This window comes from Chelmon rostratus, chromosome 20 (genome assembly GCF_017976325.1).
Source record: "Chelmon rostratus isolate fCheRos1 chromosome 20, fCheRos1.pri, whole genome shotgun sequence".
Classification (NCBI taxonomy): Eukaryota; Metazoa; Chordata; class Actinopteri; order Chaetodontiformes; family Chaetodontidae; genus Chelmon; species Chelmon rostratus.
Window position 1 is genome coordinate 13312026 of NC_055677.1, and position 24579 is coordinate 13336604.

Consider the following 24579-nt stretch of genomic DNA (forward strand, 5'->3'; position numbering starts at 1 on the left):
CAATGACAGAACTAATGAGAGGACGGCTGCAACGATAGCGTGTGTCAGTGTTGGTGCAGTTGTATTTGCATTATGCATTATGTATTCATGTTTGTGCTCCAGCAGTCTTTTGCACTACTTATGTGAGTTCTCCTCTGGACCATGTTTAGCCTCTTCCCATCTTTCCCCACTCTCTTTTCCTTTTTCTCTTCTTCTGTCCTTCATGCAGCAAGGTGATGCATCTAATGAAAGGCAAGCGTTGCCCAAGGAGCATGATGACCATCACCAGCTGTACTCCTCGTCTCTCTCACTGTCTATTGCTTGGGCTGCCTTTCACCTATGGTACTCTTCTCTCCAGCTATTTCTCCTCCCCCTTGCCCCTTTCTCCTCCCCCTCCTTCAGTCTTTCAGTCTGTCATTCCCTCCCTCACCTCCTCATCCCTAATTCCACCTTCCACCAGCTGTTGGTGTCTCCTAATAGCTGTCATGTTGATGTGGACGGACTAGGAACCTTTCGTCTCACACCTTGCAAATGTGGCTCATTAAAGTGGAGGGTGGGGTAGGGGTGGGGAAGGTGACAGGATTCTGCATCAAGCTGCTCCATTCGCCTGCTTTTTCTGACAAGCCGATGCCCGGAACGTCCCTGCAAGGTGGTCATAAATGTATAATGGCATTAAGAAGTGCTTGATCGCGACAAGCTCAAGGTGTTTCACGGTACATCGTGGACATAAATTGAGACAAGGTGATGAATACGATTAATAACTTGAGGAAGCTGAGTGAAAGGGAAGGGTTTCATGTGCCCACAAATAAAACCAGACTGAAGAGTGTCACACATGTACAGCCAGACGCACAATCGTATTTACAGGTACAGGGAAATGCGTGCAAAATGATGCAATCCCCACATGCACAGATGCATCAACACTCACATACATCTGCCATTGCAAAAAAAAAAAAAATCTATTTAAGGCCATCTGCTTTACTCTCCTTTCTGCCAGTTTTCAAAGAAACTTGCTGTTAACTTTGAAACATCTGCGACAGACAAACAGCACAGACATAAGGCAAAAAAGTAATGATACACACATAAAAAGACACACAAAGGCCAATTCAGATCCTGAGATGGCAATTCAACACCATGTAGAACTCATACTTGCTGCAGACGACTATAAAATAAATCCTGTTCAAGGCTCACATCAAACGCAGGCTCAAGCAGCGGTGCACTAACACAACCTCTGCAACAGTGTGACAAATTAACCGGAATGGATGATGAAAGCGAAAGCGAGAAAACAAAGAGCGAACGGACAGAAAAAATACATGAAAGGAAAGAGAGTGAGAATTGTGAGAGGGGGGAGAGAAAGAGCCTGTTGATGTTTAATTACACATCTCACCAGCGAACCAAACTAACCAGAAACACCTCACTCAGAATTAACCAGCTGCCACCCGCCCCACATCACCATGCACTGCCACGTAGGTCTCCAACAAGAGTAATAACTTATTTCATCTCCTATATACTGAAGCCATTTTAACAGAGGCAGCGCAGTGAATGTGTGTAGAGACTTGATGTAATTGGCAGAGTGCCACTCAGTAGATACGGTAGCTTACGGCGAAATCAAAAGAAAATCAAGTTAAAGCCATCAAAACCCTATTCAGTGTGGATTTAACTTCAGCTTGTCAGAAGCAATCACACTGATGTAATCAGTTCATTTAGCCCATAAAGACAAAATAATATAACTGTAATTTTCTCTGAATGGTAATCAAGCTGCTATAGCGAACACGTTTGTTGGTCAGTGTCAAAAATCAAAAGCAGTTCAGACTTTGGACTGTCGATGGCAACGCATCTGATGTTGTTTAGAAGGTAAAAACGCACACAGCAAGACAGAGAGGCAGGTGGGCACACTGACGCTACAATCAACAGGAGACTTACCTGTAGATGTCAGCGGAGGTTTTGCCAGTAAGGAGCATAGAGGAGAAAAAGGAGAGAGGACAAAATGTCACAAACACAAACTACCAGATTAATGTGAACACATTACACATCAGGATCTGCAGCCATAATTCATTATTATGGCACTTAATGACTATAATTCCATACGTCTTGAGTATTCATGTGCACATTTATCTTCCAATCATCGCAATGCTTTGACAGAAACTGCTGGAAAGCAGTTTTACATCACATTTGCTTTTTCGCTCATGTTTGTGCATCACTTGGTTCATTGTACACACGACCGGAACAATGCAAAATTATTTTTAAAAACCTCCCACCTCCACTTTCAGGCTGACAGGTGTTTGGCGGAGAAAAGCAGCCAATTTAATTTTCAATGTCAAAGTACTCCATTAAACGTGGTGAAAGGTTACAAAAGATTTCCAAGTGTCAGACACAAGGTTACACAGGGTTGTTCTATATTCTCTGGTCCAATATGCTCATGCTGACACCACTGACCCTATTTAGCCTTGTAAAGATCTATCAAACGGTCTCCAAGAGCTGTTGGTTGCCCTCTGCCATGGAGGTACGTCTCACTTCACTCGCCTCACACACTGAACACCCATTTAAACCTGTCATTAAAAAGCAGTCCGCAGCTGTACAATGTATGCTATCCAAGTTATGATCACTCCAGCCTCACTTATTTGCTCTCCAGACTCCCTCTCCTGACTGTGTGTGGTCAAATCACAGATTTTCTTTGCTCTGATCAAAGCAGGTGAGATGCTGGGTGGTGGAAAATGGTCCAAATTGGTGAGAATTGGTCCATTTTTGAAGAAACTGTCCAGTGCTGCCTGGAACGTGATTTCACTGACCGCTGTGTTTAATCGGCAACTTTCTCACTGTCAGTTTTGAGTACACTGACGTAGCATAGAAATCAGCGGTTCCAGTGGGAAGATATTTTCTCACAAAAAACAAAACAAAACAAAAAAACCCTATACCAGCCGCTAGTATACCGAAATAAATAATAACGGAACTAGATTAATTCAAATCAAATGGCACTTTGCAATATGCATTTACAATGTGCTTTTTCTTCATCCAAATTAAATGTATTCATAAAGAACATATTTAATTCCAGCTCTAAATGAGGAAGGTTTTATTTCCCTGCCAAAGCCAGATATGCATCATAAAAGGATCTCAGTTAACGTGATGAATATTTCACACAATGCTGGCACGCAGTCCTTTAGCACCTTGGCTTGCTGTGATTTTCTCAAGGTTTTCATTTTGTTTAATGTGTTTCTTTGTTTTTACTTCAGGCGTTTTAAAAGCCCCCCTCCAGGCTTATTTTATCTATGCAAATGAACAACTGTCATCTCTAATTTAGGAGTAAATTGGTGGGACTTTTCTCCCTCAACTCGACACAAGCAAGACATACTTCAAAATAATACAAATGGTACAAACTCATAGCAATAATACAATCATAGCGCAAAACTAAGCTTCATTACTCGGGTCACATTCTGATGTGGTTGCTTCTGATTGTTGTAATTTTGTCCCGGCTCTTTCTGCACAAGAGCCATTCGGACTGGTGTGTTGCTACGGTGATATGCTCATTAACAGCTGCTAAGCGTCATTACTTCCTGGCCCAGTGACACTGATCCCACACGGGGATGGAAGTACAGAATGCAGTCACACACTCTCTCTCTCTCTCTCTCTCACACACACACACACACACACACTGATTAGTCATCTTGAAAACTGACACTTGGCAACTGGTCTTCTTCAGCCCGCATCTCAAAGACTGTGTGTATTTGTGTGTTTGTGCTGTGTATATGGGGGTATGGACTCATTAGCAGCTCTCTTCAGGTGGAGCATCTGATCAGCAAGGAAAGCACTATATAGCTCCAGCCTCCATTACTGAGATACACAACCCTCTCACTCACACAGAAAAAACACACATCCAGCACACACTCAAGAAAGTCGAGAGTCAAGCTGCTGCACGTAAACACAGAGGATGCACCTGGTCGGTTATCACATTTATTCTCTACCCATACCATATTTGTTGATCAAAGCCTGGATTATAATAAGAGTTTGTTTTGGGGCGTATTTTGTCTTTAATTCAGTCAGATTTTGGATAATATTATTTGTAATAATTTCTGCAACTCTTTTTTTCACGGTTGCTGCCACCATGAACCTCTCCATGTTTGGGGTCTTTGTCATGAACAAAAACACAGTCAGAAACCTGGGTGCATCTGCTGTGTGACCAAGGTTTCTCTTTATGCCTGATCCCAATTATGAAAGTGGGGTTTTTCATTTACATGACGCTTGGTTACTGAAGTCAGGTTACTGCAGAGGGCTGACAATAACCAGGTTACCTCAAAGCATCTAAACACTCTGAATAAGCATCACACAGCCCCATATTTGCATCGCACCTTTCACAGCGCTCTAAGCCACCTACATGACCTCTCAAATTTTGATGACTAATGCCAGAAAAGGGGCAGACCCGATGACGTACATGTACAGCTAATATACACGCAACCACACAAATACCTCCGCGTTAACACACACTTTCAAACACACTTTACCATGCACATGCTCATGCACACACAATCCATTCATTTTTAACCCAACCAAGAAATGCTTTAATTACTCTCGCTCGTGCACACCTACACTCTCACTGCCCCGGTCCCAGAGAGGAGCAGAAGTTCAAAAGCTAATCACTGAGAGGCACACAAGAACCATTGGAGGACTGTGGTTGAGGACAGTGATTTCTCTCAGGATGAGTCCTATTATTTTTGCTGACGATGTGTCCTCAGGCCACGAGGACTCTGACAAAGATTGTGTCACCTGGGGAAAATGCCTCGGAGTAAGAAGGGCAGCAAGGTCAGCTTCTCCCTGACCTGAAAAATGTTGCAGAATCTCCATATGCAACAGCACCGCTTTTCTGCACCAGAGTATCACAGAGCAAGGCATGTAAATGGCCACAGTCATTGACCTGCCAGACTGTGAAACTCACAACTGGTGGGTCAACCTATTAAACTGCAGGACACACTTATTCTCCTTCCTGAGGGACCAATTAGGGAGTCACCCTCTGACTAAGCATTTTCAATACATTCTTCCTTTCAGGCCAAAAAGCAAATGCTTAGCAATAGAATATAATTACTCCCTATCATACTGGGGCAGGTGACATTTGTAATGCTTTTGCAGTTTCAGCATGAATCTAATTTAGAGTAAATGTTTAAAGTTAGTGTTAGTTCCCCTGATTCAACACAGTCTAATGCAGCTCTAAAATGGTGAGATAATCAGCTTGCATGATGTCTAAAATCACTGTCAATTTGTTATGCAGTCAGCTGAGCTGTGATGTTATTTGTGTTACATTATGTATCTTTTTCAATAAAAAAATAAGATTAAGGTTGCTGAGGCATTGCTGTCCACGTTTCCTTTAAATGATATCCTCAACATTTCTCATCACAAAAACAGCAAATTGTCCTTAATTACAATATTATAATTCAACAATGCAATAGGTTAATGTTATTTCCTTCAGTATTTCTCCTTCAGTTCTGAGAAGTAACATTTTTTTGTGTGAGTTTTTGGATAGTGGGGGGCAAAATTACCCATGATCCTCACTGTTGTTATGGAGCCAACCAACTGAAAATTAGCCCAAAACATGTACACTCTGAGTAAACACATGTTCTAGCATTTAGAATTACAAAAAGAGCATTTGTCTTCTATATCAGGACAATATTTACAAATAACAGAATTTATCGGGTAATATCTATGTATGTTTTTACTTTTTTTTTGACAAAGATCGAAATTAAATCAACAGTAATGTTGTGAGAGCTGCAACATAATAAGCACATAATGCCAGTTGACAGAGCATTAATTAGAGTGCTGTGCTCATGTTGGGAGACAGGAATGCCATATGTCTCTATAAAATCTTCATTCTGTATGAATGCAAAAGCCTTTGACGTTTTAAAAGCTGTTTTACAAGCTGTTGTTGTAAAATCAATTTTGTTCCTGTGAGTCATATTGACATTATTCCATAAAGAAAAATCTGTGAGAAGAATTATAAAAGGGACCAACACAGAAGATCTTGCCTTTGAAAGTTGGAGAGTTTGATAGGAACTTTACTGACAGAGAAAAATATTGCAATTCTCACTGTGGATGAAATATGAATTTCTTTTTTTTTTCCACAGACAGAAACTTGTCAGTCACTTGCTGTGGATGCAGAATATTAGAAAATAATAGGCAGAAAAAAAAAAACAGTATCTCAGTTTTAGAGCTGTTATTGTGAAAATTATGTGTTTTATGCTGTGGGCCAATTACACATTTTGATGTGCAACTGGGCTGAATTATGCACCGAAATATCATCATCGCCAAAACAAGAGCACTTCAAACAAACTGTGCATTTACTATACTCCTTCTGCAACTTGTACTCCCTGTAAGTTGTGTCATTCGGGGTTAAGAGCTAACCAGAAATGTATTTAGAGGTGATACATAAACTGACCCTTCAGCGAGCAGTGATTCGTTAACAGTGTCTGTCTTTGGTGAAAAACAAGCCTAAAAGCTTGCCATCTTGTCAGATTTATTGCATATAAAGATACTCTAGTTTTGCTGAGTAGATGCCCAAGAAATGACCGAACAGGCAGGGAAACATTTAAGAGAGTTATGGTGGAAGCACTGTGTTCTGTTTGAAAACTGCCCAGTAACACCCCATCTCTCCTTTTCCATGCCATCCCTCCCTCTCTGCCCTTGGCAAGACCAACTCAAGTTTGACAAGGGGATAGATGGATAGTATAGATACAGTAAATGGATGGAAAGAGAGAGTGATAGAAGGCTAAGCAGAGGGCTGGCCTCTTATTCCCAATGCTGTGTCAGCTCTGCCATCAACTAATCAAAACTGCTGACACAATGCTGACATCCCTCTCTTCCCTCTCTCTGTCCATACATATCTATATTCCTGCTTGTCCATCCATCCATCTACTCATCCATATGATTTGTCTGTCTAGCTGCCCGTATCTGTCAGCAAAAATCTATAGATTCAAATATTGCCACAGAAAAAGGAGGATGAGGAATTGCAAAGAAAGCAGGTATGAGATAGAGGGTAGAAAACATGGATGAGGAGTGAGAAGATAAGAGGGAAGGGTGAGAAAAGGGGGAGTCCATCTTCACAAGCTGACACTGACATTTAGTGCATTGCTAGGAGTCAATGGAAAGCACTCAGCATCAGAGACCACACACGTGGCACACCTAACACATGTCACACACACACACACACACACACACATGCACACGCACACATGCACATTATGGATCTGATCCTCTCCTACAGAGATAGATTATTGTTCCACTTCATTCTGAGAAACAGAGAGGGGGAGGCAGGCGCAGGCAGACAGGCAGAAGGATAGACAGAATGGCAGGTAGACAGATGGCCATATATACATGCACCAAGAGAATGAAGAGAGTCTGAGCCTCAAACTGCAAATGAGACCCATACAGAACATTAAGTGCTGCCAGGGAAAAACACACTCCAAATGACAACTTTAAGTGCTATATAAAGTGCTTCGGAAAAACAAGAGGATTGTGAAATGAGTCACTCCAGACAGTAGCTCTCTGCTAGAGAGCATTAAAGTTGCTTCCAAGGTAAAACAAGCAAGGCGGTGGGAAAAAAAAGCAGACAGAGAAAAACACAGCCCTCTGCTTTAAACTAAACTAGATGACTGACTTCAACAAAAATCACACTTTTCTGTCGTCTTCAACATCTGTCTGTCTGCCGAAGTTCACATCTGCCTCCCCGCTTTTCTGCGCGTCTTCTTTGTGCTACTTGGATTCCCACCACCTGCCCTCTCCTCATTTAGCTCTCCAATTTTTCCTCATACCTGCCTGCGCCTGAGAGAATTCATCTGTATCTGTCAACAAGCCTCTCCGTCTTCTAAATAATTATGTTAAAGTCTCCAGTCTCCAAAGTGCTGACTTTGAATTCAGCACAGCCAGGAGTGGAAGCTACTCGAACGTGGACAAAATAAAAGAACCGACCTGACCTCATCTTTTCATCCTGAGTGCGCCCTCCCCAAAGCAGATTTTCAAGTTTACTCACCCGTCAGCAGCACTCAGCAGTTCGCAGTATCATTTACATCTGTGTGTTGCTTTTAATTAGCTCTACGAGTGCAACAAGACAGCTCTGTAAGCTCACTAATTATGCCGTTCATTAGAAAATAACAATGTTGACCGGCGAAGTAAGAGGTGGGAAATTGCTAACAGGATTGTGTGCGTGCATTTGCTGCTGTTAAAATACGTCGAGAGTTTCCAAAGAAATCTATTACTTTCACACAATACTTACTAGCCAGAAATGTCATCTTTCAGAGACATTCGGACATTTGAGGTTTCAGCTGAAACCCTGTGTACATATCAAGTTGAATGTTGTGCATGGCTCTGAATCATTTTTGTTAAATTAAGGGCTGAACAGACTCAACATCAAATTTAAGAGCATTTAACTCACAGAATAGCCTGTCAACAGGTTTCACTACGTGTTCTTTAGAAAGTTGTTCCAATGACACTGATGACTATGGATTATCCATAATCCAGGTAAGTGGGACATTATTTCTATTTGCTGCTGATTTTTCAAAGCCGTGAGCGCCACAAACCAAAATCCATCCACCTCAAATGAGGTCGAAATCTGAGAAACATGATGAAACTAGAGGTATGTGACAAAATATATTCTTATGTAATTTGGCTGAACTGGTTAAACAGTTGGAAATAGATAGTGATCACATTTAGATGCTTTTGCGGTTTAATGATACATTTCCTCCTCCTGTGTTCTGACTTTCATGTGAAGTTTGCAGGGGACCCAAGGAACCATGACAAAGATCTGACATCCTGCTGGTCTGACACTCTGCAGCAGTGTGTCTGATTGGCAAGCAGACTCATCGCGAATGCACGGCCGAAGCAATGCACATACATACACAGAACCTTGAGCACCTTCCATTGTGTTTCCTCTCTTATATAGGAACACAAAAAGATATACACCCTCCCCTGGGCAGAAGATGCAGACATGCACATGCATATGCATGTGTGTCTGCAAACCCCCCTCCCCCACCACACACACACACACACACACACACACACACACAAAACAGGCCAGAAAGCCTGTTTAGCAGTCAGTCCAAACTGTGCTGGGAGTCTCTTACTTTCCATATGACCTTTTGTCACTTTGCCAGTGACATTTTAAATATGCTCTCACTCACCTTTGTCAGCAGCCTTGTCTGCTGGTTGCCAAACAAAGCGGAGCTGCTGATGCAAATACAAAGAGAGTGAGAGCATGCGAAGACAGAGCAGGGAGAAACTGAAAGAGATAAATAAAATAGACCCAAATGAGAGGCAGGGGTCATGGCTGAGAGCAAGCGCAGATAAAGACAGGTGGAAGGGTTTAGCAGACGAGAAAGACTGAGCTGAGCTGGTGCATCAGGAGGCAAAAACAGAGACAGAGAGACAGTTCAGGAGGAGAGAGACCACAAAGCAGAAAGATGGCTATTAAGTGAGATGTAAAAGTAAGAAAAGAAGGTATGAAAAAAAGTGATGAATCACAAGAAAAGAGCAGAATGGCAAAAGGTGGGGAAAGAAGAAAAGAGGGGGGGACTGATAACATGCAGTAGCCAAGAGCGGAAACAGAGAAAAAGGCAAGGGTGGGAAGAGAAAGAAGTGGAGAAAGGGAGCGCGAGAAAGAAGAGGGTGCACAGCCATCTGTGGTGGAAATGTCACAGACATGTGAGGGGCCCATTTCAGAGCTGTGATAATATGTAAGTGCCATTCATCTCCAGCCAGAAGGTCGAGTAGGATCAATAGAGTCTTAGTATTAATAGAGACCCCTCTCCTGACTTAATAAGACAAACCAGCGCCAGCAGCGTTCACTGACATAAAAGACATTTCCACTCTTTTTGTATTCTCGCATGCCTGAAAGATCACCATGTTGGCAGCAGGGCAGGAGGCGCCGTCTTTTAAAGGCCTGACGTCAAGTCTTAACTCACTGGATTGCTGTTCTGTAGCTGATCCTAGAGTCCCCGTGCAGACGTGACATGCAAAACAAATAGATTTCTCTATCTGGAGATCAGGGAGGAACTACAAAAACAGCACTAAAGTGGAGAATGTGAACTATCTTACAATTCATATCAACATCGATTTAAAGGTTGAAACTTGAAATGGATGTTTGAAGTTTAAGGCGGAATATTCATGGAGTCGTGTGCTTTGCCGGCGCATAATGTTTAAGGGCATGTGTGTCCTTTCTTGGCCAACTCATTAGATGCAGGTGGAAGGAGGCTTTCAGAGGAAGAATGGGAGTTATAAAGGTCAGAGAAGGGTTCCTTCCTCTGTCAATGTCTGTTTTGTCACTCTGTCACTCCCCACAGGCGAGGTGACATTTTAATAAAATGTTCAAAAGGACAATTAACATGGGGCGAGACATGCTAGGTGGTTCTTTTTCTTCATCACCAGCATTAAAGTGATTCTTCAGAGGTGCGCACATGTTCCCTTGTGCGGGCAGGTTGGCTGTAATTCTATTCTTTTGTGACAGCTTTAATCTTCAAAGTTAATCCAGCAGGGTTTAAGTGGAACACTTCCACCACACACTCATAACACATAAGATCGAGTGTGTGATAACTACATCTAAGATTTCAGGTTTTTAAACTGTCTGGATACTCTATGCAATTCAATTGGTTCCAATTTCCCACACTTGCATAAAAAATACTATTTACCATGGTTGAACGAGCATCTTTGGAGGTTAATGAAGCAGAGAAGGCAGTCTTGAAGGTAGCTCTTAATTCTGAATGTAAGTTATTTTTGGAAAATATTAGTAGCATTACAAAGAAGCAGTCTACAGTGATAGAAGATGAGGAACAAATAGCTTCAGTCTAACTATCTCCACTCATCCTCTGTGGATTCAGTACAGTCTTTGGTGTAACATAAAGTTTTCACGTTTGAAAATGTCTCAGAATCTACAGTAAAGACAGCAACTGATGATCTGACCTGTTAACTGCCACAAACCTGTCTTTCCAACAACAAGTTAGTCAGGTCATCAGCAACGTCACATTCAATCTGAATAACTGAAGGCGCACCAGGCACCTGTTGTCTCTGTCCACGGCAAAGCTTTAGGTAAACACTGTGATTACACAGTCTGACTACAAACAAATCCTAAAAGTACTAGATAAAGGCAAGGGGATAATCACTGCAGTATTCTGAAAAAAACATAATGTCCTTTATTTCCCATATCAGTTCAGCCCAGGAAATGCTGAGACCAACTGTAAACCGCTCCTCCAGCTCGTCCTGGGAGGTGTAGTCCCTCCAGCATGTCCTCCATGTGCTCCACCGTCTCTTCCCACTTGACCTGAGAAGTGACCTCCTCTTGCACCTTGTCATGATCACAGTGTTTCCAAGTACCTAAGTAACCTGATTATTGGCACTTTTTGCCATAACTTAATTTCTGAAATGTGATTGTTACGGTGTGTGCTCCGTTCCTGCGTGTCGGCCTACAAGTGTCCATTTCTGACTGGTTGGATTCGTGGCTTCGGCTTGCAGAGTGTCTGCTGCTGATTGGTCCATTCACAACAACCTGCCTTTTCAAATCCAAGGGTATAAAGACGGCCCCTAGAGGGGAGCGCAACAGTCCTGAAAGCATCTGAAGATTATTAGAAAAAGTGCAACACAATCATATTTTCTCCGCAGGACACAACAATCCTCAATGGCCTCTGCATGTTTGGTTGTGCAAAACAGTCTCATTCGACATCACTGATGTTACAGATGTTGCAGTAATCACGTTATCGGCCTGTGAAGGGCCCCTCTGCCACCACGCCACGTGATGAAATAAATGAAAGGTCACAGCCTTCTTCATCACTATGTTTATTACCTGACAAAATAGTCTTTTTTATTTATGACTGAGGTCTTCTGCTAAATTTGGCATCGCGTTTCACTCAATAGAAATGTAATTTAATGCACCAGCAGTTACAAAAAAATGTGAAAAGAACATATTAACTCTACATTTAGTCCTGAAAGACAACATTAACATATATTCAGGTTATCAAATCAATCAACACTCATAATTACTATTAACCTTAGCGCCTTCAGGTGTCTTTTCAAATTGACCATAATACATCCATGACATGTGACAAGCAGGAGAAAAAATTTGTCCAATGAGAAAGATGCATGGTGGCACTGATCATTCCTACATGAGGATAAATTATTTTTTAAGATTATTGAAAAAGTAAAACAACCATGGCTACTTCGATCGAATGTAGGTAGTCCGCCAAAACAGATTCAACAGTCTTGTGTCGTCTTTACCCGTCAGGGCAAAAATAAACAGAGATTTCCTTGTAATTTTTGTTGCCAATATTTTATCTTAAGTTGTCATTACAATTGAGTGATTAAATAAAAGGTTTTCAGGAATACTTACTGGCAAAATACAAGTTGGTTAAATCAACACTGCCTGTATTAGCTTAAGTGGTTAAGAGAAGACAGGACAACCGAGTAAAGTAGATCATTTAGCCATTTAAACTCTGAGTGCACTTTCCTTGAAAAAGACCACGGGTAGTGAACATAACACTGTGTGACAAGGTATGACTGGAGAAGCTTGGACTCCTCCTCACCTGTCACTTCAACCTACTGTCTGACACATACACTACATGAATGTGGAGCAGACAGACTAATCTTATTTTTTGTACTAGAGCCAGGGTGGGAAATTAGCCGCAGCCAAATTGGCTGGTACATTTCAGACACAAAACAATGATCTAGCATTGAGTGGCTGGTGACTTTGAATGTTTATCTTTCAGGGGTTGGCAGATGTTCACATTTTAAAAAGATAATTTCCCACCCTGACTACAGCCTACAAACTTATGTCGTGCACTGGCTGCATACATTACATGTGAGGTTGTATTGTGCTCTGGCTTTCAACATAATACCAACACAGGAGGTCAAAAAAGGACGACTTACTACATGTACATATTGAACTTGGAAAAGAAAGTGACTGATTTTAAATTTTGAGATCAGCAAATGAAGTGCGATGAAAAAACAGATTTGTCCACTGGAACTTTTATTGTTATTAGCTATGCTACCATTGTTATTAGATCATTAGTGTCGTACGATGTTCATATACTATCTGCTATTCATATGTTAATACATGACATACATCTCTCTCTCTCTCTCTCTCTCTCTCTCCCTCCCCCACCCAACCGGTCGAAGCAGATGGACCCAGAGCCTGGTTCTACTCGAGCTTTCTGCCTCCTAAAAGGAAGTTTTTCCTCGCCACTGTCGCCAAGTGCTTGCTCATGAGGGAATTGTTGGGTTTCTGTAGATAAAGAGTTTGGTCTGTACCTGCTCTAAATGTAAAGTGTCCTGAGACAACTTTGGTTGTGATTTGGCACTATGTAAGTAAAATTGAATTGAAATTGAAAATTGAATATCCATTGACATTTGAATCAAGCCCCACTGCTGTCCAGAGAGCCTCTGTGGACGACTAAAGCTCTGACATATCAAAACTTAACGTGAGTTCTGTTAACAAAAGGATTCAGAGGCTTTGATCAGTTTGCTCAACAACTTTGGTCGTATCAGTTTCAAAACTCTTACTGTTCTATGAATCAAAGTGGCAGCTTAAGTCTCCTGTGTCCATCTTTAAAGATCTGAGATTAAACACAACACCAGAATCCGAGAGATAGGGCCGAGCTATACACATTCCTGCATTACCATATGCATAGTCATGATCAACGCAAATTCACTCAGGCACACAGATCAGACAGTGATATTGATGTGGTAAAAGGGCTTCATTATCAACAGCATAAGTAGCTAACTTTGTAAAACCAAGCTTCATTTGTCCTCATAAAGCAACTCAGCAGAAGATTTTCTTCATGAAAGGCTACACACAGTCGAACAACACACCCGTGTGAATGCTCTGATGTGCACGGAGACACTGTGGCTAGCTTGCACATACAGTATGTGCAGATGCACACACAATTCACAGCTTTGCACGTTCACGTACATACATGCACACTGCGATGGGGTAGAAAAAGACCTCAGGCAGTCCACAGGGAGAACCGGTAATGAGAGAGGGAGCAGGGGGGACAGAAGTTTTGGAGTGTGTGAAGCAAGGAAAGTTGGTTCTCACTTCTGAGACTGCAAAGCCCACATGGGGAACGAGACCGTGTCACGAACAGTGAAGCTCTGAAGGAAATGTCAAATCACTGGTGTTTGAAGCTGGGGATGTATGCATAGCTACAAGCGCAAATGAGTGCGTGTGCACGCCTGATAGAGAGATAGTTAAGAAGGAAGAAATCCCAGCATTGCATGCACGACTACATGCACGGCTGTGTGTGTGCGTGTGCCTGTGCGAGCGTTTGTGCATGATCTGGGCCTGCAGCGCACACTTGAGAGGGTAAGTGGGTGATCTGGGGGCATGATTTGATCAAAGGCACTTTGATCGTGTGGAGACTTGGTCCAGTACCAAATACTGTATGAGTTTGCTTCATGGCCATACACACACACGCACACACACATGCTCACACCCGTGTACACGCTCGCGAAAGCAACGGGATAATGGGAGAGCAATAACACTGGGGGCCCCATGTAATGGCAGCTAAATTTAATCCCATGACAGCTCCCAATTTGAGTGGAGAAAATCAATCAATGCAAATGGAGGCTCAAATTGCCACAGTCAAATGTTAAATGACTGGCAGAGTGACATGGCACTCTGCACAAGGCCAGTGTTAGTGTGTCTCTTTCTTTCTCTCTCATTCTGCCTTTCTTTTGCCGCTTATAGTCCTGTAGGTAGCACATATCATTCAGTTTCAAAATACTGTATCTACCTCGAGCCAACATTAACTCTGAAAAGCTGTGGCACTGACTTCACAACTACTCCGTTGTGACTTTGCATCAGTGATTGTTTTTACAAGCTTTACAAGTTTTTTTTTTTTTTTCAAATGTTAATTTTGCTATGTCACCTTTGTCTTCCTCTGCAGTGTTAGTACATTTTCATTCTCAGTCTACATGCAGTATCCACAAAGGTGAAACGTTCACCTTGGCGTCTTTCTCTGCATGACTTTTTCGTGTCTGTTTTTTCTCACACGTCTCATTCTGCCTATTTTTCTCTGTTCTCTTTTTTGTGTCAACTCCATCAACAATTTTTGTAATTGTCTCACCGCTTTTGCATCTGAAGGCGACAACATGTTATAGTGGCCTACGGTGGATTAGAGTAGTGCTGTGATTACAAAGAAAAAAGCAGCTACGATCTGTCAGTTGCTGGAGAAAATCACAATAATCAGACACTTCAAAAAACACAAGTGCTGGCGTATTGTATTACTAAAGCCCCATTCAGACAGGATTAATATTCCAGGGGGGACGTGGGTAATAAAATATTTGCTATGTTCCTCTGAAACTACAGTCATGATTCTGGATGCGGTTTTAGCCACTACGTGATCACAAGGAATTAATATTCTGTGAGAAACATCATGAAATTATTTAATCTAAATAGTATAAATTATTTGAAAATGACTTGCAAACGGTTCTTTCTGAATATAGGCTGATGTGAGTTTAAAGTGGAAAGAGGACTGGGGAACATTTTCAAAATGGTTACATGTCTATGCTTGAGGAAAAAGTAGTTAAAAAATTGTGCCAAAAAGTGCTACGTCCCCCTCCTTTTCTACATTTTTCCCAAACACTGATGTCTGTAGTCTGCGTGCAGCGTCAGTACCTTAGACCTCCTGTTCGCTTACAGATTCAGCTGACAGAAGATAACAGAGTGCAGTGGAAGCAAAGCGAGATCGAGAGGAAGGTGTGAATGTGTGGCGCTGGCGGTTCAACATACTTTTATGGTGTGTGGAAGAGTCAACATCAGAGGACAAGCACGGCGGCTTTCATCTGGAAAAGTGAGTGCAGCAGCGCAAGCACGGCAGGCCAGGGATCCAGGCAGAATCATGGCCACACACAGAAACACACACACACACACACACACTAAAAAAGAAAGCATATGCCGTGCAAAACACTTTTCTCTGCATTGTATGCATAGACATCCGCACACACTAAATCGCACATAAACACTGAATGCATGCACTTCCACTCACGTTCTAAAGTGATATATTATTCATAAACCATGCATTCCTCATTCATTCAACCATTATGAATATTCTATTAGGAGATAAAAGGGGGGTCTGTCCTGCAACTCCAGCTCAATGATGTAATTCCCTGACACAACATTAGCCCAATGAACGTCACATACAGACACAGGCACAACAAACACGCCTGTATATACGGGACGTGTGAATGCACTCAGCTCTCTCCTCCGCGCTTTGACTCACATCTGCACGTAAACCTGCAGATTAAGTGCAACCTGGAGTGGTAAAACAAGGGCATTTTCATTGCCAACTGTATATTTGCCTCTATCTGCAAAATCAACTTATCCTCTGAGTGGGTTTGGAAAAAGGCACTCAAAGCCATTTAAATGGTTTGTCTAAAGAAACGTGGTGCAAGGCTGACAGGCCATTTGAAGATTTGTCGAGGCTTGGTGATTCATGCATATGACGAGCATTAAGGTTTTTCTTACCCTGCATCAAAGGACGCTGAGCCTTCCTTTCACTTTCAATCCTACAACATAACCCTGCCTTTTGTGACCGGATAAGTGTTGTCACACGTTTGTGTGTGTGTGTGTGTGTGTGATGTGTGTGTGTGTGTGTGTGTGCACATGCATTATATGCCTTTAAAATTTTTTAAAACGAACTTGAAGGAAGCATCGGACTCCAAGGCTGTGGAGATACTTGTGCCACTCAGATACTGCGTGTGTGTGCATGTGTGTGTAGGACGTGTGTCTACTTTTAAAACTGAGCTTGAACTTGAGGGAGACAAATATTTTACATGCACACAATAGGCTATCAGGCTAAAAAGATATCTTAAGATCAATTACTTGCAGCTCTGGTTCTAAAACTTACGAAAGGTACGGACAACAGATGAGACGTTCATTTCTCCACCTGCATTCATTTTTTCCCCTTCCTTTCATCTGATGTTCTCTAAAAAGTCCTGTGTTTTGCTTACACAGGCAAAATGGTGGTTATACAAACTTAATTGTCACATGTGGCTTAGATCACCAATAAGCAAACTGTAAAATGTTCACTCTCACTCACTCTCCCACAGGGCACTATCACTGTAACTGGTCAAACATTTCAGATGGAATGCAAGGCATGTCTTTTTAGTGCTGTTTACTTCTTGTTTGGTTGCATTTGTACATTACAGTACGCCTGCTGCAACCATGACCTCTCATACACTGGGGCACCAACGGATATGAAGCTGTAGTGAGTGCACTAAGACCAGTCTGCAGCTCTCTATTCAATAGCAGCCTGAGACGATGCCAGAGTTGATTACTTTTGCTTTTACTCTCCGTCTCCTGCACACTTCACAAACACCGTTTCCCAGCAAATTTAATCTGCCTGTTACTGTTTTACCTGGAGTTTTACCTTTTTGAGACAAAGGTGGCAAAGGCTGGACAACGTGCGTGCTATGCGCATCGTACACAGTTTGTGGATATTGAAAAAAAATGCTGAATTTTGATAAGAGTAATAAGCAGTGGAAGCAATAAATCAAGTAAAATGGGGTGTTTCTTAATTGTCCAATAAGTTATGTAACTGGGTATTGATTTAGAGTTACTGGGTCACATTGCATGTAAGCTATTCAAAAAAACTGCAGTCACTGTCTACTCAAATATTTATGTAAAATGAATTCATTACACATTAGCAATCAGAATCCCATTTCCCAGTCAGCAGGTATTGAAAAAATAACATTGTTTTTGTGTCATTCACACAGTAATTTATTGATGGTCCCTAAGTCAAGCCCCTGTGGTTAAGAGCAAGGGCTCAGAGATGAGTTAGCCTCTTTCTTAGAAATGACAAAATAAATTCTGGAAGGGCTACTAATTAAGGCCGCTGCTTAATCTGCTCCCTAGTCATCCCCCGACCACAGTACAAACGTCTGCTCTTCAAAGTATGAGCGTCAACAGAGGGTGAGAGAGAGATGAAACCGTATTTTTCAAATATGACGTATGATCTGTGCACTGAGAACGACAGGAAAAGAACATAAAAAGGACGGAGAGAGGGAAAGCTGCTTGCACAGAAAGCTAGAGAGGGAGAGACAAACAGGAGGCCATTCGTTGTTTCCAAAGTGACTTTGTGTAAAAACTAATGGAAAATGTCAGCGCACACACTATAGAAGAAAGATATAGCACAATAAAGCAGCATGGAGCACCAAGGGCGGACTACGCGCATCAGAGTATGTGGCCATTTCCTCTCTCACTGATCCTCCAGTGCATGCTTTAACAGAGGTATTGATTGCAAATTGAGATTTGCTATGCCTGAGCTGTGCATACTACTTCTTATCAATACAGGTCAAGAGGCCGCTCTATCACTCATATAATGTTTCAGTCAATGGAACAAGGGCCACTTTCTTTGATTTACTCGCCTCCATTGTCTTAAGCTGTTACACACACAGTAGGACTGCGTCTCCCTGTGTGCATGTTGAAAGACTGACACACTTGAAAGCCGAAACTGAGAGGCAGCTATCAGAGGAGGTTTCTCATCAATGGGCAACGGGGAAAGTAGTTGTGATGATCACTTCTAATCAGCCAAAGTTAGATGAGAAGATCGATGCCACTCTCGTGTGTGTGCAGTAAACATTCAGATTAAATTACATTAGATCATCCTTTATTGTCTCCCTTTGGAGAAATGTCATGTGCATTTGAGAGAAACAGACACAGCAGCACACATGTACAATCAAACTATAAATGAAACTACAGCTACGGCCAGCACCGGATAGCTTTGCGTAAAGACAGGAGATACATTCGCCTGTAAGCACCTGTAAAACTCACTAATTAACACATTACATCTTGTTCGTTCTTAATAAAAACAAACAGGTACATTATAAGAAGGCCTAGAAAAAGTGTATAAGTGTTCAAAGGACAAGTTGTGTTTTTACAAGGAGTATGTGCCAAACTGTTTCATGGCCAGGAGCAAAATCCTGAAGTCTCAATTGTTGCCTGGCAAGAAGTTACTGAAGATAAAACATGTTGTTAAGTATCTTTTGTAGGTGCTGCTTCCAGTCTTTGTGCTAAGCTAAGCTAACCAGCTGCTTCACATTTACCAAAAGTATGAGAGTGGTATTGATCTTCTCATATATAACCCTTAGCAAAATGCCTAACTATTCCTTGAATCTTTCGACCTGGCAGGTGGCAAAGTGTGAAAACGGCAGAATATACTTTGCCTTAAATAGCAAATCTGTTACATCCCAAGAGATTTAAACACTGCACCACTACAAACACTGCACGTCTGCGGTGCTCAGTGGTTGAGTAAACCACTGAGTATTTGCATGGCTTCCTGCCCACATAACGTGGATGAATGGGTCCACTGTCCTGCTGCAAGACTCTCCCCTCCCTCTGCAATCCAAGTAGGTAATTGAGTGCTAATCGAGTGTAACCTCAGAGAAGAAAAACAACATAAGCAAATGAAAAAACACAAAACACCGGGCGCCTGTTCAACATTCAGCAGATTCAACGCCTGAATCAGCCGTCAGTGTCCATCATGAGGTTGTGTATTCTCTCAGGCCAAATTAGATATGACAAGTTTCGTGCATGCTGCTATCATTCACTCCTCCTCTCTTCCTCTCCCTGCTCCATTCCTCACACTCCTCTGTCCTCATGCCTTCTTGTGTAGCTTTCAAGCATCATTATTATCCTTATTTGTATTCTTCGGCCTTAAACTTTCCTGTTTCAATTCATCTGCCTCTGTTACCTGACACTCTCCACCTCAGTTGTCCATATTCTTGTTCTTACTCATCTGTGTCTTTCTTTCTCTCCCCCTCCTCTCATTTCTGTATGCAGGTTGCCATGGTTGTGGGTGAAGCAGCGCAACAGTACAGGAGCAAAAAAGGAAGGGACACAATGAATAGCAATTAATCGGCAGAGTAAGAGGAAGCGGTGGCTTCTTTCCACCTTTCTCTACTTGCATCGCTCTCATTGCCCAGCAGGATTACACATAATGTATGCACACCCACAGAGTTGCTCTGAGACAAAAGGCCAGAGGGATAGACAGAGGAGGAGACAGGGGTGAGAGAAAACGACAGACAAGAAGAGACAGTGAAGTCAGGGCTCAGTTCACTCATGTAGTTCCTCCAAAGTTAGTTGGAAAGGAAAACTCTGCCGCGTTACTCATATCCATCTTTTTATTTGATTTTCCCCTGCTCCATCCATCTTACTCACACACAGACACAAACTCCTCTTATCAAAATTGAAGTACAATAACAATTGCCGTGGGAATACACCAGTGAGATTTCACTCACCCCTTTATAGGAGCACCCCAAGATTGACCTGCCATGCAAAAATTATAGCCTTCTCATATGGGAGTAGGCACAATGTGGAGAATGAGATCCTGACCAAAACCAGTTTGACTGAGATAACGCGCGAGTAAAACCGCGAGGGACCACCGTTCTAGAACGATGTAATTTTTCTCCCGGAAGGAAATCACAGTGCATACTGATTGCAGAGTTCATATGACATATCTTAGTGGCTCAGACAGTTATATTAATACGCCGTCTCGCTGACAAATACGCTCTTTGATCCGCTACAGAGAAAAAGAAAAAACAGATCAGCAGTAGTTTCCCCGGAGTTGAAAGTGCTATCAGTCTTCTTATTGCACAAGAGTGAGGTGATCAAAGAGCTTAATTGTGTTTCTTTCAGGAGCAATCTATGGGATGGAGAGAGATGACGTCGAGTCAGAGTTCTGGCCTCTGCCATCTTTACTCTGTCCCGGGGTTGATTTCTGTAAAGAAATGCCACAAAAGAGAGCTGCATCTACACTTGATATGAGTTCAGAGAATAGAACTAAATGGACTTGTTTGTACTCCAACTTCAGTCAGCTTGATTTCATTTCAAGCAAATCTTTGATGTTTCATAAGTATGGTATGCTGTATATTGGAATTTATTTCCACAAAGCATCAAATATTCCTCAGAGATTATGTTCCCTTGGGAATGGAATGCAATCACGTTTTCCAAGTAGCCTCAGTGGCATGTTCGGTTTGTTATGGTGGTTGTGTTAGTTTAATTAAGCGTTAATATTGATATCAGTGTTAATAACTGAAAACATAATTGGCTGACAGCACTGATCAATCTCATAAAGCCCCCGCCTGAACTTGCCTGCATGAAATGGTTTGAAAAAGCAGCAGTGAACAGGAACTGAGCCTGTCGCTGGTTTGAGCCAGAGAAGCACTGCAAATAGATACTGTAGAGGTTTTATCTTACTTCCTGTTTCAGGCAGACGCTAAGCAACTTACTTACCACGGCAACTGCTAGATTTAACGATTGTTCACAAGAGCCTGTTGTGTTCAGAAAAGATAAGAAGACAGTGCATATATACACACACACACACACACACAAACACACACACGACAGACAGCAGCTGTCAGACACTGAGAGGGCAGAATGATAAATCTCACATGCAAACTTATAACCTAGTTGTTGTAGTTTAAAAATTAACCAAGACTCAGAAAACTATTTCTCATTTACGTTCCGAAAAACATATTTTAATGGACTATTCAGGTCAAATAAGTTTCTGACCAAGCTGCTGCATTTTGTCGATGGATAGCCACTCAAAAGTGAAAAGCAAGGTTCAGAAAGATCCAGAAATCTCCACATTCTACAGATTGTAAATACCCCTTAGTGTTTTTAGACATGCAGTAGGTTGTTGCTGAAGTATGTTATAATTTCAAAGCTGTCATAATGTACCTGTTGCCTCCTTGACCTTGATATTCCCCTACATGGCTGCACAGTGCAGCACTCTCATTATGCACTCTGTGAATTATGTTTAAGACTAAGCTGTTATGGGTGCACCACGGAAAATATGCATATCTTGCATTTCCTGTGATCGAACATGACATATTTGGTATCTCTGAAATGCTAAACCCGTTAGAGGTTAAAAACGCAGCAGCCTGGCCATTTGTTCTCATAAGAATTTAAAAAATAAACATCATAAATGTATAGAAATGTTCAACCAAACCACCTAGCTGCCATAAAAGCAATAGGGACAGGGCTACAACTATATATGACATTCAGTGCCTCTTTCTATGTTGGCCTGGAGCAAAAACAAACACTCGCACAGGCACACACATTCACACATATCCTTCAAATCTTCAGAAGAAAAGGCTCGTAGTGGAACAGTGTCGACATAATCAGAATGGAAAGCCAGGTTGAGAGGCCTCTATCCAACTGTCTGGTGGAAATGATAATAACACAACAGTATTTGGGTCATGAGGAGGACTCAGACAGACTCAGGGTGAAGAGGGCACAACTGCTTTATGAAGACTATTCTTCAAAGTTTGACAGCTGCAGTCGACTTCAGACGAGGAATACATATGAGTTTAAATGTCTCCTCATTTTCCAAAGTCATTCAATCTAAACATCAGCCAAGCTTAAACTACAGGCTTCCACAGCCTGCAGTGTCTGTGCTGCATGTGTGTCCGCTCATATGACATGACAGCGTAGAAAAACGTGGAATCACATTCTTAGCACGCACGTGTGCACAGGTGATGCAGGATGTGTGAGGCGAGATCCGTGAGGATGTTCGAGAACACCCTCCCATAAGTCGTGCGCAAGTCGTGCACGTGAACACGCATATGAGGTGCGTGCGAGTGTGTCTTTGTACCGCCCTCCACCCGCAGGCTTACAGTCAATCCCACTTTGGCAGAGTAATGGCCCAGGTCTCGATTGAAGTTACCCTTCATTAGTAGGAGAACAACGTTAAAGCAAGGATAGTTTGGATGAAAGTATTACGCTGTAATTCAGAGGGGCTGAGTTCTTTATTGAGTCCTATATGAGAGGGAAAGGGCCTAATGGTTTGAATTACCGAAAAATTACAGCTGCGATTCACACTTCAAAAGACTCTGATTTTCCCCTGGCCTTTCTGCTTAGATGTGCTGAACTCTCTTCAGATCGAGACTGCACTTCCCAGATACTTTCCAACCCTACCTTCAGTCAGGCTCAGATCCCTCACCCATCTTGACCTCCGTGCTCTTGGGATAATCTAAACACACTGACAACATTTTCTGGATACGCTGGGTGTAGAAGTTACCTTAACATCCTGTAAAGGGCACCAAAGGCTTGTAAGTTTTATGAATTCATGCATGCCATCTTTTACCCGATGACATTCTTGGGAGCTCTACCCTTCATTGTATGCAGCTTTTTAATGCACTGCACCGGTGACGAGCCCGTATTTTGAAGGGAGCGTCAGAGTGTGCAAGTGACACATTATTTCAAGTAGAGGGCCACAGAAACACTCCACTGAGATGACCATGAGCTTTTACCTGCTTGCAGAAGTTGACAAAGAAAAGACACCTTTGAAGAGTAGCAAGTTTCATAAACTATCCAATTACTGCAGGATGCTCGAGTTGGTAAGCAGAGCAACAGCGTGGAGTAGTGAAGTAGTGAAGAAACCCTGCAAAGTGTTCCATCTGCTGTATTTTTTGCTTTTTCTTTTTTTTTTTACTTACTCAGGGAAGAGCTGTCAGCAACACTGGAGTTTATGTAAGGGTGTACACACAGTGCAGCGCAATTACTACCAAGATAATTATTTGTTTTTGAGGGACAGGAAACAGAACAGTATTTCTACATCCAGTGTAAGAATCTTAACCCGTGACCCATTGCTTTAGATTCAACTCCCACTGAGGACATATAACCCTGCGAAATTACGACCGCACAAAACAGCAGATGGAGATGGTATAGCCAAGCAAATGCTGTTTTCAAACTAATCTACCAACATGGTTTAGAAGTCTTAACTGTGCCAATTAGACACGGTCTTCTTTCCCATGCTGAAGCTCCTTTAAGGCCAGCGGGTGCTCATCAAGGCTTCCCCCTGCTGTGAGTGCGGTGCTGCAAAGACCTTGGGTTACAGGAAGCAAGGCATGACGCAAGCCCCCTGTAAATGGATACTAAGAATCCCCAGTGGCTTCTGGTGAAGAAAGGGCAGTGCTGTTAGGAACACTGAGTGAGTGAGTGTGTGTGTGAAAGACAGAGAGAGTGTGCACCTGTAAGTGTGTGTGGGTCGGCATGTAGGTGTGTTGTAAGGTGCAGAGAGGATCAGTGGGGAAGGGAGCACAGAGCACGGTGGATGATTGGGGAAAGAATGTGTGGGAAAATCTCACAAGACAAAGAAGGAGTCAGAAACAAACAGAGAGAAACAAGCACAGACAGTAAAGAGACTGGAGGGTTAAAATCAGAGGCAGAGTCAGGTAGACAGTTCTGCTCTCAATGTGATGGCCTAAAACAGTCTGGGTTTACCCTCAAAGGACTTTCCTCTAAACTCATAACGCTCCTTCCACCTTTATCTCCGTCATCTCTCAATCTCGAGGCCTTTCTCTCCGTCTCTTATTCAATCTCTCCATCTGTCCATCTCTTTCTCTTTATCTCTCTCCACGACTACATCTTAATGTCTCTCCCTTTCATCTTTTTGGTGTGTCTTTCTCCATCTCTGTGTTTCAATCTTCACATCTGTTCCCTTCCCTAAACCAATTAAATGCTGTCTGCAATTACCACCTTCACTCTGCATCTTGTGGGCTCAAAGAGCTCTGTAAGCATGTGTGTGTGTTTGTGTGTGTGTGTGTGTCTGTGTGTGTGTATACACCACTTGGAAGAAAAGC

The 24579-nt window shown here is 42.3% G+C and overlaps 1 protein-coding gene across 1 annotated transcript in view; it reads right to left on the reverse strand.

Moving 5' to 3' along the window:
* The window catches only part of cntnap2a (contactin associated protein 2a), a 314113-nt gene that overhangs the window by 233004 nt on the left and 56530 nt on the right, over positions 1 to 24579 (reverse strand). The gene's annotated exons all lie outside the window — the stretch shown is intronic.